Raw genomic sequence first — 17,232 nt, 5'->3', positions numbered from 1 at the left:
ATTGATTTGAATGTTTTTTGTTTTCAAATATATTTTTGTGTAGTGCAATTTTTAGAAGCCGTTTATTTCTCCATCCTTCACTCATTTTTGCAGTTATAAGCAAATTTGTCATAAATGACATCTTTTGCCTACAATCAGTGATATCGCATATTTAAGATAAGAATTTCCCCTCATTTTCTTTGATGAAGTATAGTGAATCGTATGAAGGTACAATTTTTATTTAAACCCAAACAGATATTAGTAATATCAATTGCAGCAATTTTATAATATATCATTCAATTAGAATTGAATTATCAAGTCTGCCTGCGGACCCACCTTTGCCTTTGTCGCAGACCAGTGGTGCTCCTCGAATCATAGGTTGAGAAATGACATCTTTTGCCTTCAATCAATGATATTACTGTCATAGAACATGAGTGGAAATCATATCTATAAGTAACTATCATCACACACATGTATGTTATTTAATATATGTATAGGTGTCCCTCACTTTATATGATTAATTGGCCTAGCAAAATAATCATGTAAGACCAAATTTCATAAAGTGAGTTGAATTTAACATATGTAAGATGGGGCTATATGAACAAATTTAATCAATCATTTATACTTCTGACTGTTCTCAGTGAGTTGACTGTTTCTGGTGAGAGTGGATCTTTTTCCCCTGAAGTGCTTGGGATGATAGTCTGATGACATTTTATTGAAATTGTTGAGATTTTAGTTTCAGTTTATTGAAATAGATGATAAGCAGCATTCATTGTCCTACAAAAATTGAAATTGTGAACCAGAGAATCCTGAATATCTCTCACAAATATGACAATTCTATTACAAGATTCCGTGAAAGACTGGTTATATTTTTGGAGATAATAATTGCAAGGAAGAAAATTCATATCTGCTCCCATGGGGACTTGAATCCTGATCTCTCATTTGCTAGATGAGTGCTCTACCAACTAAGCTATGGAGCGGATAGAATATTTCTCCCCGGGTGCATATATATATATGTTGAAAGGCTCCACACATGGACGGCGGCAGCAATCAACTAATAGCTTATGAATGACATAGGCTACCAGATAGCGACATGAGTGTAGAAATGTTCTCTCCACTTGATAATACAAGATTCCTCAAAAGACTGGTTATATGGTTATATTTTTGGAGATGATAATTACAAAGAAAAAAATTCATCTCTGCCCCCACAGAGACTCAAACACCCAGTCTCCCATTTGCAAATGAGAGACTGGGGTTTGAGTCGACATGGGGGTAGCGATGAATTTTCTTCCTTTTAATTATCATCTCCAAAAATATAACCAATCTTTCGAGGAATCTTGTACTAACAAGTGGAGAGGACATTTCTACACACATGACAGTTCCATTACCATCTCAAGTGCATCATGGGCCCCCGGGCCAAGTTATTTTTCTGAGGCCCTACCTGGCTAATCCTCGAAAATTTCAACCAGTTCTCATTTTTGTGAGGCCCCTCTTCTCTTGAGGCTCTCTGGCCGTGCCCAAGAAGTGGGCCCATGCGTTAAGATGACACTTGACAGTTCTAGTCTTTATGATCCTTATGATCATTTTCTTCAATTGAAATTCCAATGCTCTTGTTTATGTATTATCGAAGATATTCAGTAGTGAGCTGTGATGATGAATTAGATTCAAGCGGTTCATGCATAATTGTCTCATCCGCATCCTCAAATCAACAGGATTTTGTCATTCATCTATATTCTATCTTTAATTTGTGAGCACATTTATAAGTCAAAATCTAACTCCAGGCCAAATTTTGCAGGTTAGGATTTTTTACATCAACTTTTAAAAATCAAGCTATAGTAAAAACATATAAAGTGAGATTGTATAATGCAAGGGATATCTGTATATCATTGTACCAGTTTATACACCAATATGATTGCACGAGCTTGCAATGGCAAAGTTTTCTGAGAAGTAGTAGCTATTTCTTATAGACTATTCAGGAAAACTCATTAAAAATGCCACTTTTTTTTCTCAACTTATGGTTTTATTGCTTTCAATGCAGTATTTAGAACAAAATTAATTACATCAGTACTTATTTTTATTCTATGAACTTCTGTAAGTCACCAAGAATGGCAGAAAATGCTCATCTCTTATGTTTGCAGTGTTATCCTTTTTCTAGTAACTGATGGAAGCTATTTTGTGAGAAAGCTTGGCATACATGCAAACAAAAACGAATTTTTTGCTCACTTAGAATTTTCAGGAATGATTACTTTTTGCTTTAAAATTAGTCGTGGTTTTTATCACATTCTCTATCATTACAATTACTATTATTATTATATTTTTCATCACATACTTTAGTTTTTCAGAAACTCGTCTTAAATTTTTGATTTGTTCAGTTATAAAACTAATTTTTTTTCCTCTATGCCAGTTTTATGCAAAAAGCTATTCAAGGAAACAAACACACATTGCTTGGGAAGTTTATTTGGGATTCAAAGGGTTGGTTTGTGTGTGTGTGTGTGTGTGTGTGTGTGTGCGCGCACATATATAATACCTTTTCAAGGTTTTCTTTCAATATTAAAATAAATTTTTCTGATGAATCATTATATGACGGGAAAAAAAATGGAATCAACATTTGGAATTCGTGGTGTACTCTGTGGAACATGAGGAGTTCTTTCTGTAGGACCTAAATGAAAAAATAAAATCATTTTAAATGTGTGGCTCAAAATTCTTGTGAACAGGTGAAAGTTTCTAGACATAACTTGAATTTTACAGGCCTGTGTTGTTAAAAAATAATGACTATTGAGTCTAATTGTTTCTAAATAAAAAAGAAGTGATGAAAGAGAAGCATTTATAACCAAAAAGTATTGGTTATAAATCAGAAACTCACAATTACTTTTTTTCAGTTACAGAAAATTTTTATTTTGGAAATAAAAAAAATGTTTCTTTTACTTTAAAAATTAAAACAGGGATATTAAAAATCATTCTCATTCGTGTATCAAGAAGGTTATGTATATTTTCTCACAAAAAGATTTTTTGACCAATTTTTCTTGAATATTTAATTTTTTTACTCTTACTAAAGTAAACAAGCTAAATAAAAGATTTTTGTGAACTATAAACAAAAAAATCAAGAGATAGAGAGGTACAAGCAGATCATGAATATATTATAAATTTAAATGCCAAACTATGAACTGAATTAATTATTGTTGTTAAATTTGTCTTTTCACAAGATGAAAGATTGAAAATTAGGAATCGGTGGGGGCAAAACTGATAAAAAACACACACACACACACACACATATATATATATATATATGACTAGTACACATTTGAAATTGCAAAACTTTCCCAAATTGCCACTTTTTTTAAGAAGAATTTTTTTTGATTGCGAGCAGATATCTGCTTTTCCCCTAACAAGAAAATTTACTCTGCACATTACTTTTATTTCTTTCACTATGATACAAATACACCTGCCTTTGTTGGGAGAAAAATCTTTTTGTATTATTAATACTGAGCGTATATTTCTTTCTCTCTCCTCCTTCTTATCTAACCTTAAACAAGAGCTAACTCTGCTCCGGAAAACATGTTTTATTATAAAAACAGATTCATTACATTTTTTTAAGAAAAAATATTTCAGGGTGACAGAAATAAAGCAAATCAAGTTTCACAAGATATCTCGGAACTGCCACTGAAAGGGTTAGACAAAGCTCTATGACACTACCTCATAAGAGAATGAACGTTTGGTCATCAGAACTAAGGTGCCACAGAAAGGTGTCTCTAAGAGCTCTACCCTGAACAATCACCAGCTGACAAAACAGCTTCACAATGATGTAGCCAAAGTATTGTCTTTTGGAAGGGAGCTTGCTGCTCCGACCATGCTTTCAGATTAAGAGCTTTATAGAAATTTTGAAAAATACTATTAACACTAGAATGGCTGGAGCAGTCATTTTGACTGTTTTTGATTTTGAAAACGCTATAATCTCGGGAGTATTTGACATACACACTCCATTTTTGGTGACTTTCCATTATTTTTGTACTTATCTCTGTGTACAAAAATTTGAAGATATTGAAGGTTTTGTTCTAGAGTTAACGACGTTCATACCTAGAATGGCCAAGAGCAGCAATTTTGACTGCTATATGTAAATTGTACTTGTTTCCTCCTTGTGGTGGGCGTTGATGTATACCTTTGCTTTTAGGTTTATTCTCTATCATTCCCTGATGGCTCACACAACACAACATATATTCACGAGTAGCATTCCAATAAGAAAAATAAAGTAATGCTATTAGTTGCATCATATTACTGGGCAATCTAAAAGTCTATTGACAAGGACAGTATGTGTTCACAATCAAAACATTATATCTTATTGAGCTATAGTGGGGCCATCTTAAGAGCATCATGGTCCCCCGGGCCAAATGATTTTTCTGATTCCCTACCAGGCAAATTTTCGAAAATCTCAACCAGATCCCACTTTTATGAGGCCCCCATTTTCTCTTGAGGCCTCGGGCCGTGCCCGGTTGGGCCCATGCCTTAAGACGGCACTGAGCTATAGTCTCTGTTATCAAAGTTGAGGAAACTTTTATTTTTTCTAATCATTCACCTGGCAAGCTCAGTGTTCATTTCGGTTTGACATTTTATTACTCTTCATGCCACCATCAGCTTTAAAAGCTTCCTAGTAAACAGAGATTCATTTGCAATGTGTAGAAATGGCTCAAAGAAAAAGGATGTATTAGCACAAAATAGTCTAATTTTATCAGTGCTGAATGATATTTCAGACAATAAATCTGAGGCTGAGGAGACTTACGATGCCAACTTTGACAACAAAAATCATGATTTTCTTATATATCTGTCCAAAAGAGAAAGTATTGATTCTGGAAGTGACTGGTCTGAATCAGATAATACTGACGAAAAAAGAAAGTTAAAGATGTATTTTTTTATTGTATATTCTTCATAAGTTCATTTGTAGTATGAAATTTTAATAGTGCCCTAGTTTTTCCTTGATAGTGCAAATTTACAGTTGCATAATAGTATGTTATCCATAATGTGCAAACAACTAAATAAAGTAAAGCGCAAAATTAGTAGCTTGAGGAAATTTACAATAGAAAATGATTCAAACTTTTTAATCCATTTTTTCTAAGTCTCCAAGCTTATCGTAATCCATCAGATCATCATAGGGGGTGCGGCATTTTTGTTTTATCTTCATCTGGGCTGTCTCATCGCCATTGTCACTTTTAAAGAGGATAACATCTTTAGTTCCATCCATCGCATTGTTGATGCACCACTTTTTGAAGGATCGGATGATAATTTCGGCGGAAACAGAATTCTACTCCTCATGCACCCATTGGCAAACTAGGTCAATGTCAGGTTTCTTCAAGGCACCACTTTTTTTGTAGTTTCTTTATCATCGGAACTCATCCATTCGATCCACAAATTCCTCAACTAGTCTTTGAGAGGCTTGTTGATGCTCACATTTAAAGGCTGTACAATTGACGTTAGTCCACCTGGTATCAAAGCCAATGATGTTTTCTATTTCTTTGTCCTCGGCTTTGACATTATCCATTCTGTGGGGTTTGAACATATCCCATACTAATAAAGCTGGTTTCTTGAACACTGCTACAAAAATGACTACTGGTTGTGGGGGTCGATATTTTCTCATCAAAAACTGACCAGAGTTTAAACCGACCCCCCCCCCCACACTTGAGGAACGAATTTTTTCACAAAAAACTCGACTTATACACAAGTATATACGGTACCCGAAAATGGCAAATTTCATAATTTTGCCAAAATAATTTACAACTCAAAAATTTCAAATTAACTTGAAATATTCCTTATTTCATCTTATATATACTGTATGATGAAAAGCCAAAAATATTCGAGTTGTTTTTTTTAATCTAAAATATGTTCAATCAAAAAAAATATTCCATTTTCGGACCTTTTACAGTTAAATGAATAAGACAGTAATGCATCAAAGATTTGTAGACATGATACAGGTTACTTGGAATAAACTTGAGAGATTCCTCAATGATTTACTCTCGTATTCATGAATATTTTCTATGAAGAATATGAATAATAGCTGTCATCCACAGGTATCTTATCCTAATCATTGTATAACTGCAGTTTCCCATTGCTATTCATCCATTTGTTCACTGTTAGTATCTTTAATCCCTTACCTGTGTTGCCTGAACTCAGTTCAGGCTACTGAAAAGTGCAATATTTGTGATTAGATGAGTATTATTTATATGACAAGAAAAATTTGTGTTTCTTCTCTGTGAAGACCAAATTGGATTTTTTAAAAATCTTTTTTTATTGATATAATACACGAAATCAAATGGGGGAAAAAGATTTTTTATTTTGATGCATTTTTCTGAAACATATACCACAGTTAACACTAGAACCACGGCACTTTCAGTATACCTAGTATACCTTCATAAGTTCATTTGTAGTATGAAATTTTAATAGTGCCCTAGTTTTTCCTTGATAGTGCAAATTTACAGTTGCATAATAGTATGTTATCCATAATGTGCAAACAACTAAATAAAGTAAAGTGCAAAATTAATAGCTTGCGGAAATTTACAATAGAAAATGATTCAAACTTTTTAATCCATTTTTTCTAAGTCTCCAAGCTTATCGTAATCCATCAGATCATCATAGGGGGTGCGGCATTTTTGTTTTATCTTCATCTGGGCTGTCTCATCGCCATTGTCACTTTTAAAGAGGATAACATCTTTAGTTCCATCCATCGCATTGTTGATGCACCACTTTTTGAAGGATCGGATGATAATTTCGGCGGAAACAGAATTCTACTCCTCATGCACCCATTGGCAAACTAGGTCAATGTCAGGTTTCTTCAAGGCACCACTTTTTTTGTAGTTTCTTTATCATCGGAACTCATCCATTCGATCCACAAATTCCTCAACTAGTCTTTGAGAGGCTTGTTGATGCTCACATTTAAAGGCTGTACAATTGACGTTAGTCCACCTGGTATCAAAGCCAATGATGTTTTCTATTTCTTTGTCCTCGGCTTTGACATTATCCATTCTGTGGGGTTTGAACATATCCCATACTAATAAAGCTGGTTTCTTGAACACTGCTACAAAAATGACTACTGGTTGTGGGGGTCGATATTTTCTCATCAAAAACTGACCAGAGTTTAAACCGACCCCCCCCCCCCCCACTTGAGGAACGAATTTTTTCACAAAAAACTCGACTTATACACAAGTATATACGGTACCCGAAAATGGCAAATTTCATAATTTTGCCAAAATAATTTACAACTCAAAAATTTCAAATTAACTTGAAATATTCCTTATTTCATCTTATATATACTGTATGATGAAAAGCCAAAAATATTCGAGTTGTTTTTTTTAATCTAAAATATGTTCAATCAAAAAAAATATTCCATTTTCGGACCTTTTACAGTTAAATGAATAAGACAGTAATACATCAAAGATTTGTAGACATGATACAGGTTACTTGGAATAAACTTGAGAGATTCCTCAATGATTTACTCTCGTATTCATGAATATTTTCTATGAAGAATATGAATAATAGCTGTCATCCACAGGTATCTTATCCTAATCATTGTATAACTGCAGTTTCCCATTGCTATTCATCCATTTGTTCACTGTTAGTATCTTTAATCCCTTACCTGTGTTGCCTGAACTCAGTTCAGGCTACTGAAAAGTGCAATATTTGTGATTAGATGAGTATTATTTATATGACAAGAAAAATTTGTGTTTCTTTTCTGTGAAGACCAAATTGGATTTTTTAAAAATCTTTTTTTATTGATATAATACACGAAATCAAATGGGGGAAAAAGATTTTTTATTTTGATGCATTTTTCTGAAACATATGCCACAGTTAACACTAGAACCACGGCACTTTCAGTATACCTAGTATACCTTCATAAGTTCACTTGTAGTATGAAATTTTAATAGTGCCCTAGTTTTTCCTTGATAGTGCAAATTTACAGTTGCATAATAGTATGTTATCCATAATGTGCAAACAACTAAATAAAGTAAAGTGCAAAATTAATAGCTTGCGGAAATTTACAATAGAAAATGATTCAAACTTTTTAATCCATTTTTTCTAAGTCTCCAAGCTTATCGTAATCCATCAGATCATCATAGGGGGTGCGGCATTTTTGTTTTATCTTCATCTGGGCTGTCTCATCGCCATTGTCACTTTTAAAGAGGATAACATCTTTAGTTCCATCCATCGCATTGTTGATGCACCACTTTTTGAAGGATCGGATGATAATTTCGGCGGAAACAGAATTCTACTCCTCATGCACCCATTGGCAAACTAGGTCAATGTCAGGTTTCTTCAAGGCACCACTTTTTTTGTAGTTTCTTTATCATCGGAACTCATCCATTCGATCCACAAATTCCTCAACTAGTCTTTGAGAGGCTTGTTGATGCTCACATTTAAAGGCTGTACAATTGACGTTAGTCCACCTGGTATCAAAGCCAATGATGTTTTCTATTTCTTTGTCCTCGGCTTTGACATTATCCATTCTGTGGGGTTTGAACATATCCCATACTAATAAAGCTGGTTTCTTGAACACTGCTACAAAAATGACTACTGGTTGTGGGGGTCGATATTTTCTCATCAAAAACTGACCAGAGTTTAAACCGACCCCCCCCCCCCACTTGAGGAACGAATTTTTTCACAAAAAACTCGACTTATACACAAGTATATACGGTACCCGAAAATGGCAAATTTCATAATTTTGCCAAAATAATTTACAACTCAAAAATTTCAAATTAACTTGAAATATTCCTTATTTCATCTTATATATACTGTATGATGAAAAGCCAAAAATATTCGAGTTGTTTTTTTTAATCTAAAATATGTTCAATCAAAAAAAATATTCCATTTTCGGACCTTTTACAGTTAAATGAATAAGACAGTAATGCATCAAAGATTTGTAGACATGATACAGGTTACTTGGAATAAACTTGAGAGATTCCTCAATGATTTACTCTCGTATTCATGAATATTTTCTATGAAGAATATGAATAATAGCTGTCATCCACAGGTATCTTATCCTAATCATTGTATAACTGCAGTTTCCCATTGCTATTCATCCATTTGTTCACTGTTAGTATCTTTAATCCCTTACCTGTGTTGCCTGAACTCAGTTCAGGCTACTGAAAAGTGCAATATTTGTGATTAGATGAGTATTATTTATATGACAAGAAAAATTTGTGTTTCTTCTCTGTGAAGACCAAATTGGATTTTTTAAAAATCTTTTTTTATTGATATAATACACGAAATCAAATGGGGGAAAAAGATTTTTTATTTTGATGCATTTTTCTGAAACATATACCACAGTTAACACTAGAACCACGGCACTTTCAGTATACCTAGTATACCTTCATAAGTTCATTTGTAGTATGAAATTTTAATAGTGCCCTAGTTTTTCCTTGATAGTGCAAATTTACAGTTGCATAATAGTATGTTATCCATAATGTGCAAACAACTAAATAAAGTAAAGTGCAAAATTAATAGCTTGCGGAAATTTACAATAGAAAATGATTCAAACTTTTTAATCCATTTTTTCTAAGTCTCCAAGCTTATCGTAATCCATCAGATCATCATAGGGGGTGCGGCATTTTTGTTTTATCTTCATCTGGGCTGTCTCATCGCCATTGTCACTTTTAAAGAGGATAACATCTTTAGTTCCATCCATCGCATTGTTGATGCACCACTTTTTGAAGGATCGGATGATAATTTCGGCGGAAACAGAATTCTACTCCTCATGCACCCATTGGCAAACTAGGTCAATGTCAGGTTTCTTCAAGGCACCACTTTTTTTGTAGTTTCTTTATCATCGGAACTCATCCATTCGATCCACAAATTCCTCAACTAGTCTTTGAGAGGCTTGTTGATGCTCACATTTAAAGGCTGTACAATTGACGTTAGTCCACCTGGTATCAAAGCCAATGATGTTTTCTATTTCTTTGTCCTCGGCTTTGACATTATCCATTCTGTGGGGTTTGAACATATCCCATACTAATAAAGCTGGTTTCTTGAACACTGCTACAAAAATGACTACTGGTTGTGGGGGTCGATATTTTCTCATCAAAAACTGACCAGAGTTTAAACCGACCCCCCCCCCCCCCACTTGAGGAACGAATTTTTTCACAAAAAACTCGACTTATACACAAGTATATACGGTACCCGAAAATGGCAAATTTCATAATTTTGCCAAAATAATTTACAACTCAAAAATTTCAAATTAACTTGAAATATTCCTTATTTCATCTTATATATACTGTATGATGAAAAGCCAAAAATATTCGAGTTGTTTTTTTTAATCTAAAATATGTTCAATCAAAAAAAATATTCCATTTTCGGACCTTTTACAGTTAAATGAATAAGACAGTAATGCATCAAAGATTTGTAGACATGATACAGGTTACTTGGAATAAACTTGAGAGATTCCTCAATGATTTACTCTCGTATTCATGAATATTTTCTATGAAGAATATGAATAATAGCTGTCATCCACAGGTATCTTATCCTAATCATTGTATAACTGCAGTTTCCCATTGCTATTCATCCATTTGTTCACTGTTAGTATCTTTAATCCCTTACCTGTGTTGCCTGAACTCAGTTCAGGCTACTGAAAAGTGCAATATTTGTGATTAGATGAGTATTATTTATATGACAAGAAAAATTTGTGTTTCTTCTCTGTGAAGACCAAATTGGATTTTTTAAAAATCTTTTTTTATTGATATAATACACGAAATCAAATGGGGGAAAAAGATTTTTTATTTTGATGCATTTTTCTGAAACATATGCCACAGTTAACACTAGAACCACGGCACTTTCAGTATACCTAGAACCGCGGATTGGGTCAAATTGACCCAAACTGTGAAAAAATGGTGTTTCATAGTGAAAACAGGAATTTATTTTCGGTCCCTGGGTTTTTTCCTACTCTTATTCAATGTTGTTTAATTGCGTATTTATAATGGAAAACTATATTTGTTTATGAATATAAAATAAGCTTCTCAAAATTAGCTAAAAAATGATGTAATTCAGTAAAAATAAGATTTAGCATATATTATTTACTCTGTTCAGTCCAAAAACATTTTTCAGTAATCCCATAATATGACAAAGATGTAAAATAAGCATGTAAAATTGAGTATTGAGTATGAAAAAGTCTGTAATATGATTCTATCAAATAAATATTGATTTCTTACTGATAAGTGGAATTTATGATGAGCAGTTGAGCAAATTTTTTTTTTCATTATTCTTGCACATTCACCGCAGGTTGAAGTTGCACATCCCATGCAAAAATTAACAGTTTTGTTTCAACATTTTTATGTTACCTGACATATACAGACTCGTTTATTTTTAATTATTATTATTATTATTATAATTATTTTAATCGCTCTTGAACAGTTACATAATCAAGAGCACACGAACGTTTTCTTTTGCGCAAGGGCAGCACGTATGAGGAAACGCATCTCTTCAATAAGATTTTAGATGAACTGCTTTCAAAAAATAGTTCTGGCCTTCTGTACTGTTCTATACAAAATACAGGAATATTTTTATAGTGGGATTTAGGATGTTGTAGGAAACGTCTGTGATGCCACCTTCATCGAACATTTTCTGGGTATTTGATTGCTACAACTACAATCATTACACTTTGTTGAATTGTAGCGTGAAATAGCTTCTGTGTATGTGTGTGGAAGCTTTTTGGCGCTACTACTGCCAATATCGACTGCCAGATGAAGCGTGCTGAATAATGAAAAACTTATGTGATTCTTTCCTTGATAAATTGTCATTGTGGCATCATTGTTCCATACAACTGTAGTTACACTATCTTTATTGCGTCAGATAATATTACTCTTCGATTTCGTTGCTACTAAGCTCGTATTTTTTTACTTTTAGCATTTGAGCCAGCTTCAGTGTAGTGTAAAAAGGTGTCTGTTGAAGCATTTCTACCCTTGTTCTCAAATGCTTGATCAATTGCATCACTATGTGCTCTGAAACAGAGAGATTCATTGGACGCTGATACTTCCCAAGGTTTGGAAATCCGTACAAAACGTATTTGGTGCAAGCCAGAATTTTATTCTTTTTCTGTGACATCGTTTGCCTACAGAAATTTCACCTACGCATTTTTTTTAGAGTTAAACTTTTATTCTCTCAAAATCTTCATTGAGTCTCATCAGAATTTTAAGAATTCATGTTTACAAAGAAAAAAAAACATTTAGCTCTACTTGCCATTCCTAAATTGGAAAAAAGATAATCTGCTCTGATAATGAATTGGCCTTGACCTTGAAAGATCTTTATTCTTCACTATCTTCATGTACAAATACTGTTTAGAAAGGGTAACCACTTTCAAGAAAATTATACACCCCTTTTTTCCTATAGAATAGTGCGTTGGGTCAAAATGACCCAAACCGCGGTTCTAGGTATAAGTGCTTATAGCTCTGAAACACGAAATGTGAAGATGATAAAATTTTCGTGAATTAATATTCATATGATATCATGAAAAGTCACGAAATATTTTTAATATCTGCATCTAAGTATTTGAGATAAATGAAAACGAAGTTTAATTTGTGTCTAATTGACCAACTCCATGGTTCTAGTGTTAATAGGTTAAATACATGCACATATGTGACAATATCCCAAAGCTATGTAACAGGTGGGACTCACGATGGCCACTCAAGTCAGAGAACAGTTTTTCATACAAATATTAGTTAATTAGGACCAAAGTTTAGTAAAAACCCCTGTTTTTCCCCTTGTCATTGTGGTAGTACTACCAAGGCACTCTTTTATGGCCTTATAAAATTCAACTCATCTTGTGACTACAAATCCTGTCTTCATAAAAGACTGTTTTCTATAAAATTACTTCAAATGAAAGTCATGTGTAGTGCACTTTGAATTTTTTAGCAATTCCTTGGTTTATAGAAAAAAGATAGTTGCTGGTATTTAGAGACAAGAACACACACTTTCTCCCATAGGGGTGGAAGCCACAGACTAAAGATAATAACAATCATTTAATACATCTGTGGTTGAAATTTAGAGTTGCAGACCAGGTGAAGTTTGTCATTAATGAGCACCACATTAGAAAAAAATAATAGTGGCAATGAGATGGTGGACTAAGTGTGAAACTGTGACCAGTCAGCAAAAATGGCAAATGTCATACAAGCCTTGGGATTACACCTCTAAAATGATAGTAAGGTTTCATCTGTAACAGCTTTGCCAGTTTATATTTAAAAAGCAGTATAGATCTGTTAAATATGGGATTCTGATCATTCAAAAAAACAACTGTCCCTTTATTGCCACTCAATAATTTCTTACTATCTCAACGGTAATTCTATGGTTATGCTTGAATTTAAAGAATATAAGTTTTCTCACAGTAAATTATGTAACTGCAAAATTGCTTAACTCAGAACAGCATAAGTTGGGGTAATAACCAAGGCCGTGACTAGGTTGAAACAACTAGGGCACTGTCCTGGGGCCCCGAGCCAAGTGGGGGACCTCACAAAAAATATACACTTATTTTGCAACCATTTCAAGGGGCCCCCAAGAAGGCATGCTACGACCCTGGTATTGATGTACTACTAAGCTTACCTACTTGGAATTTTAACTTTTAACTCTTCCTTTAATTGCACACACACTTGAGGCAACACTTTCAAACAAATTACATGTTGAGGGCATTTCTCATTATTGATTTAGACACAAATCCATAATTTAAATATTTATCATATTTAAGGGAGTGACTACTAAGGATATTAAAATGTCCTTTGAGATGAAGAAAAGGTATTGTTGGACCAAAAAATTAGGACCAAATATTTTTCTTTATATTTCACCATTGAGAATCTGTAATACATAATAGCTTATTCTTTACCATGTCAGGAGTCAAAAAGGAAAATGTAAAATGATTCTTGATGACCTAAAAGAGATGGAAATTTTATCAGATATTGACATATTCTGAGGCTTCAAAATAACTTTTTTTAAAGGCAACCCGAGATAGAATAGGGAAAAACATCTCAAAGTAACTCTTTAGGCACACATAATTATAGTTGACTCATATCTATGCCCCTTGAATTTGCAAAAATCATTTTGAGAACCACTGAACCACAGGTCCATATACAGTATATATATATACAGGGTGCATAGGAAAGTGCCTTTATCCAGGAATAACTCACAAACCGTTGATCCTAGAAACATACTCCCAATTGAAAACAATATCCAAGTAATGTGTAGAACTCAGATACATCATTAATTTTGCAAAGGGATTGTATAGTTATCAAAATTAAAAAAAAAACTTTTATTTGGTCACTTTGTCCTAAAAATTCTGATTAAAAAGTTGTTCCCTGTCTTTCTTGAACCCAACAAAAAATTCAGTGTTTTTAAGCACAATATTCACTGAGGTATTTGAATTCAAAAATCACTGAAAATAAGAAAAAAATGTGAAGCATAGAATAATCTTGTCATTAGTTTATGTGGTTCTTTTATTTATTTTTCAGTGATTTTTGGAATTAAAATATCTAAATGAATATTGCACTTAAAAGCATAACCTCTATACAACCTTGAGCAGGGCCCCTAGGCTGGAATCTTTTCCATGCCCTTAAACCAGACTTTCATGGGCCCCTTTAAGATGAATTTATAGAGCAAAAAAATAAAAAAATGATGAGAATCATTCCGGGCCCCAGGGCTCAGACTCTATAAGCCACACCCTTGTTGGGGCCATGTAAACATGGAATATTTTTGTTGAGCTCAGGAGAGACTGGGTAACAACTTTTTGAATTTTACTTTTTAAGGCAGGGTGACCAAATAAAAAGTTAATTTTTTTTATTTTGATAATTCCTTTGCAATAAGAATGACATATCAGAGGTCTACACATTATTTGGATACTTTTTCCACCCAGAAGTATGCTTCCAGAATCACCAGTTTGCAAGTTGCTCCAGGATAAAGGGACTTCCCTATTCACTATGTATATATTCAAGACTATTACAAATATATTCTGCAGTGTTCTGATGAATGATAAATTACTACTTCAGAATTATTAAGTAAAAATAATTGCACAGGAAGTCCAAACAGGATTATTATATCATCCAATATTGTATACAACTCTGGTACAATTTTCAGTCTAAACATTATGTATAAAATTTCTTATACAATGGTTCTCAAACTTCTAACATTCTCAGCTCCTTTACATCAGTGTTTATATACCCAGGATACTCTTATATTCTCATGACAATTGTATAAATCTGATAAACTCATTTTTTTTACATGAATACACCTTTTACTTTAAAAACATGTGAAAGTTTAATTTCCCCCCCCCCATATATTATTATTATTTTTAATTTAATGTTTTGTTTATTTTACATTTCTCGTCATACATTAACAATTTTGTATTTTTTGTGTTGTGTGTGCATGTTTCCTCTTTGTTTATTTTTATAATTACATTCTTCATTTAACATTCATAATTTTCATTTTTTATGTTGTATATGTTTTTTTTTATGTTTCTGTTCATGTCATATTTTTTTATTCTAATCTTTGATATTCATGTAAGTTCTCAATCATCCGTACAGGCATCATAGCTACAAAAATTAATTTTAAATCTTTATGCATGGGTGAAGGTGTAAAAATTTGATTTGATTTGTATGAAATACCTGGACAGAAAACTGAGTAACACAAAAATATGCAAGAACGATCATTCTCTAATACCTCGTACGATATGAATTTATGAACACCCATGAGATATCTGACCATAGGCCAAGGTTTGACATACTAGCTCTCCCCATCGGCATCTCTTATATCAGGTGCCAGCCACCAAATTTAATTGGCAAGCTGCTGATGAATATTTTGCTCACAAAATATCAACCATAATGTATGATATAATTACAGGTGCTATTTTGGCAAAGAAACATGGTATTAAAAAGTAACCCATGGTGATAAAAACGAACTGTATTCCACATTTTTACCCCCACATCATCACAATTTATGCTTTAATTAATTTTTATTGCAAACATTTCGAAAAAAAATTGCCTGAAAAAATGTTGTAGAGGTTGACTAAAATAAGGGTTGCAATCTACTGGTTGATCATAATTTTCAGATTGCAGACTGCCTCTTTAGGCAAGAGGGTTGAAAAGGGAGAAACTTTCAGACCATTCCAGTTAACTTTGTAATATTCTAGCTTATGAACTCCCACTATGATTAAAATGAAATAAATGTTAAAAGATAGCTATATAAGGTTCTCTGTTCTTTCAACTGAATTAAAATTCATAGACAAAACAATTAAATAGTAAATTTTAGGGAAGTATATCACAAAAAGATAAGTATATCACAAACAAATTGCATGCAAAAAAGAAAAATTGTTATCTACAGATATATTTTGTAAGGACAAATCCAGTAATACCTCATTTATTACAGTAGCAAAGTCTACTGCTTACAGATGAAGGATCAGTTGAAGCCAAAAATTTATTATTTGGAGAATATTTTTAACTGCATGCACACACACAATAGAAACAAAATTGTATGTACTGATAAATCTTGTGAAAAAATTACTAGCATCTCATTCATTATGGCAGCAAGACCCAGAGCTCACAGATAAAGAAATATATTAATTATAAGAGCACTTATATTTAAAGTGAACAATTCATCATAATTTTGAAACATTTCTTCAACAATCACAAGCAGATATTGAAAAAAAATGATATCTTTGGATAGAAAGAGAGAGAAAGATCTCATTGAGATAAATGAAACAATAACTCATACACAAACTGTGATAGTAATAGCCAGGGCCTACAGACAAAGGATGTAAGATCACCCAGTTTAGTTAACGTCCATAAGGTTCAAGATTTTGATGAGACAAACCAATGATGTCAGTATCAAGTTCATTAGTATAAACCTACAGATATTGCTTAGCAGGAGAGTGAAGAGATTAGCCTGTCTCAAAACTGTTGTAAAATCTCTTCTCAACCAGTCAAATTTCATTGAAATTTCTCACAAGCCAAAATAAAAAGTTCTTTTTCATACTATTCAAATTGCATGTCTTCAGAATTATCATCTTCAAAGACATCTAGTGAGCAGAGAACAATGCAAATACAAAATGGAAATTTTTAAGTAAAACATGTGGATGTACGTGTCACTCTCCATCTTCAAACACACCTACCTGTTATTTTTTTCTATAACCATTGAGTATAAGTGTGTGTATATATATATATATGTCCTCTGCTCACTTGATGCCCTTGATAAAGTTCGCCAGTATACATAGGGTCAGTGATGTTCTGTTTGTTAAGCATTTCTCCATGA

General features: G+C 33.1%; 1 protein-coding gene across 7 annotated transcripts in view; it reads left to right on the top strand.

The window, feature by feature from the left end:
- Positions 1-17,232, top strand: part of LOC149072557 (bromodomain adjacent to zinc finger domain protein 2B-like) — a 339,679-nt gene that overhangs the window by 217,256 nt on the left and 105,191 nt on the right. The gene's annotated exons all lie outside the window — the stretch shown is intronic.

This window comes from Pholcus phalangioides, unplaced genomic scaffold (assembly GCF_987345545.1).
Source record: "Pholcus phalangioides strain wild (caught in Gottingen) unplaced genomic scaffold, Ppha-v1.0 ptg000017l_1, whole genome shotgun sequence".
NCBI classification, from domain to species: domain Eukaryota; kingdom Metazoa; phylum Arthropoda; class Arachnida; order Araneae; family Pholcidae; genus Pholcus; species Pholcus phalangioides.
Note: the sequence above shows the minus strand (reverse complement) of the source record. Positions and strands in the feature narration are given on the sequence as shown.